A 4235-nucleotide genomic window follows, 5' to 3' on the forward strand; every position below is an offset into this window, starting at 1 on the left:
ATTTTCTTCATAAAATAATTTTAACTGCTGTGACTCTCTACTCTATGAGTTAAAATATTTCTTCTATCCTTACTCTATTAAAACTTGCTGCACAAATTTTCTTATCAAATTGAATAAAATGTTTTCTGAAAAGTAGTTGCTATATCTTCATAAGAAATCTCAAATGTATGCATCTTATTTATTAAATAAGTTAAGTCTATTGTAATTAGCTTTAGTGCCATTCTGTTAGACATTTATTCCTCTTAGTTAAAATCCATCTATCAATTTTATAAGTTAATTTGCATTTACTGTATTTCTTCCAGTATTGTCCACGTATTAAAATTAGTTTTCTAAGAATAATAGTTTAGGCCGGGCATAGAAGCTCACGCCTGTAATCCTAGCATTTTGGGAGGCTGAGGCGGGTGGATCACTTGAGGTCAGGAGCTCAAGACCAGCTTGGCCAACATGGTGAAACCCTGTCTCTACTACAAATACAAAAATTAGCTCGGTGTGGTGGCAGATGCCTGCAGTCCCAGCTACTTGGGAGGCTGAGGTGTGAGAATCACTTGAACCCAGGAGGCAGAGTTTACAATGAGCCGAGATCACGCCACTGTACTCCAGCCTGGACAACAGAGTGAGATCCCTCCAAAAAAAAAAAAACAAAAAAAGAATTATGATTTAGCAACAAGTCTTCTTTTTTACTTATGTTTTATCTATTTGTATTAAGGCTCAGAAATCTCAGCTTTTGAGTAAAAGTTAAAAAATTTGTCACTATTATACTTGTTTAATCAATTATACTCATTTCAAGGCATACAAACATTACTTTATGCTTTATATATTAACTGCCATTTGTTGTTATAAACTTTTTTTATGTTTTTGTGGATAATATCAAAAATTGCCAATGTTGATTATATTACAAGTCATCATGGTGAGGTATCAGGAAAGTTTTCAATTAACAATAATCACTTCTTGAATAAACCTCTAGCTATAATACTGCCAATGTGCAAAGCTGTTATAAACTATTTGTACAAGTTTAAAAATCCACTGTGTAATCTATCATATTTGTATAACATGTTAGTTATTTTGAATTGTTTTGTTGAATAATTCTGATTAAAAGAGAAAATTCATTGATTTTATTAGAAAGTTTCAACATATTTCTAGCTTTATGTATCATCTATAAATTGAAGTTCAAAGAGAGGAAATTTCTATTGAAACGTTATTTTATTCTTATACCACTCTGGGCATGTTATAACATTTTGCTTTTAAAACTATAATGTATTTAAATATATAATAAACTAGAAAAAATGCTCCATAATTTCATAAGAAGCACATATTTCTATGGTAATGCATTTACTTTTACATTATGGATAGTTAAGTTCAATATTATTAATGATTAGAATAAAGATATTATAATGTCACACAAGTAGTGAATATATATTCTTTAATCTTCAACAGAACATAAGCATTTGACCCAGAAGGCTTCCTTCTTTGCTTTTCCACAACAAGATAGGAAGTGTATAAAAGATAAGGCTGCAAGAAATCTTACACTGTAACAGTCGATTCAAATGCTTTGTGCTGCAAATGTAACTGGGAGCCAGATATTGACAGCAAAAGACAGCTTTTGCCAGGGAAACTCCATTTAGCACTTAGGAAATGAAATATGAAAGACAAGTTAACTGATTCCCACAGTAACAATTACATGTCTATACTCTAAGAATGAAAAGAAGACTTAAACAGTTATAAAATTAATAGAGTCATTGTTAGAAAGGAACTTAAATATAAACTTTATTTGAATTTCTATGTATATTTTACTAGAAACAGTGTTTTACGGTAATTATTATATATAATTACAAATAATATTATACATAATATATCATATATATTATTCCATATTCCCCATATTATTACATACATAAAGTGAGACAACCTGACTCTTTGGCTACAGCCTTTTGTACTGCAAGGTTGGAAAAACATAGGTCTATTCCTTGAACAGGTAAGAGACTGTCGTCCAAACACTTAATGTTGTAGTAATATCATAAAATTAGGTTTGTGGCCTGAGCTAGCACCTTAGATCTCTAACAGATTGGTTAACTTTAGTAATTAATTGAAATCATTTCCCATAGCACTTTTAAATAATCAAGTTTCTTAGAAGTATTAGATATTAACACTTAGCTGGGAGACATTAAATGATAACCAGAAAGGGGCCTGATGATCATTCTCAGTAAGTAGGTAAAGTTGACTGGGGTGAGATTAAAGAGGTCTCTGTCCATGCACAATTTCACTAATACAACTGATATGACACACCCAATTCATAGATATAAAAAGTAGAATGGTGGATGCCAGAGGCTGAGGGAAAGAGGAAATGGGGTGTTATTTCTTAATAAGCAAAGAGTTTCAGTTTGGAAGCTGAGAAAGTTTTGGAGACATACGGTGGTGACGTGATGGTTGCACAATAATGTGAATGTATTTAATGCCACTGAATTACACACTTAAAAATGGTGAAGATAGTAAATGCTATGGTATGCATATTTTATCATAACAATGGAAATGTGACCAGCATACAAACTCTTGGAGAATAAAGGTATTCAATGCTGTAGTCTGAATGCTGGTGTCCCCCTCAAAATTTATATGTTGAAATCCTAACTCCTAAAGTGATTGCATTAGGAGATGAGAGTTTTGGGAGGTGATTAACTCGTTAGGACAGAGCCCTCATGAATAAAATTAGCATCCTTATAAAAGAGGCCCAAGACAGCTGCTTTGCCTCTTCCATCACATGAGGACACAGGGACAATGTGCTACCCATAAGGAAGAGGGCTCTGACCAGACACTGAATCTGTGGGTGCCTTGATCTTGGACTTCCCAGGCTCCAGAACTGCAAAAACAAATATTCATTGTTTATAAGCCAATCATTTCTGATATTTTGTTATATCAACCCAAATGGACTAAAATATTTAATGTTTAGAAAAAATAATAGAGAAAAAAATATTTTATCTCTTTTTGGGAAGTCATTTCTGAAACAATGAAAAAATGAAATACTACAAGGAAAAATAGTTTCAGATATAAGAATATTTAATATATATAAATTTAAAAATTAAAAATAAAGGTTCATAATATCAGGTATATATTTATATTATATTTATATAGATAATGCTAAGATAATGACTGAAAAATAGGTATGCAATAATGTCAATTTCTTAAGGGTCTAAAAAAAGTTCCAATGTTTCACTAGATAGTAATAAAATGTGTAATAAAATGATATTCCACTTTCAACCATAAAACTAAAAATCTCCCCTTTTTGTTTACATTTACAATGGTCAATACTGGCAAAGATCTGGAACATGAATGTCTGTTTCTTTGTACCCAACTGAATTACTATGATGTATTTGGAAAAGCATTTGCTAGATGTGTCAAAGCGAGATTTTTAAAACGTCAGTTATTTTATGTCTCTCATGAACAGCACTGTGACTTAATCTGAAAAATGTAGTAATAGATATTTTTATTCTTATATTTTGGAATTTCTAAACTTTGTTTACTGGCCGTATATAGTGCAGTGATAATCAGAAAGCCAACACTCACTGAATGCTATTTTTAAGAAAAAATATATATCTAGTTTGAAGACAACTTAAATATAATGTTTCATTCATCTTCTATAACTGAAACTTTGCACCTTTTGACCAACAGCTCCCCACTACTCACCCCCCACCCCCCATCCCACCACCAGCCTCTGGAACCCAACTTTCTGTTATGCTTCTATAAGTTTAGCATTGTGGGCATTGTTTCCCGGGTTTCACTCATCTCCAAACCACGTACAGCTTTTTTATGTCAACATCTCTCAGTAAAGCGGTTTATAAATAGTAATCTGGTCAATGCTAGTGACATTAATAAAAGCTCTGTTAGTAGCAGGAGTTCTGAGGGATTTCAGAGCTGAACAAGGAAAAAGCCATGACCAGGAGGCGGCAGCAGCACACACGACTTTACTGGGGGATACATTGGTTTGCACGTTCTCCAAATCCTCACTTTGGGGAACGTCTAGAAGAGGAGAAGGGCCAGTGAACTCTTGAGGAAAGGGGTATTGGAGAGGGGACTTACATATCTCAGTGATGTTCCCCAGTAGCCTGAAAGATTGTCTCTGGGTCAGAGACCTCTGAAGAGCAGCAATGGCTTTCCACAGCTGGTCGATGGGCATAACTTTGTGAGGACAAATTGCCTAAAAATCTGTTTATTTGTTGTTTATAAACCAACCTTTTTGTGGTATT

At 33.2% G+C, this 4235-nt stretch overlaps 1 non-coding gene across 1 annotated transcript; it reads right to left on the reverse strand.

Annotated features, from left to right (window-relative positions):
* Window positions 1–852: 852 nt before the first annotated feature.
* Window positions 853–990, reverse strand: LOC115931375 (U4 spliceosomal RNA). The gene has a single exon (XR_004067875.2). It is a non-coding gene; the product is annotated as a U4 spliceosomal RNA (small nuclear RNA).
* Between the last annotated feature and the right edge of the window lie 3245 nt (window positions 991–4235).

Source organism: Gorilla gorilla, chromosome 19 (genome assembly GCF_029281585.2).
Source record: "Gorilla gorilla gorilla isolate KB3781 chromosome 19, NHGRI_mGorGor1-v2.1_pri, whole genome shotgun sequence".
Classification (NCBI taxonomy): Eukaryota; Metazoa; Chordata; class Mammalia; order Primates; family Hominidae; genus Gorilla; species Gorilla gorilla.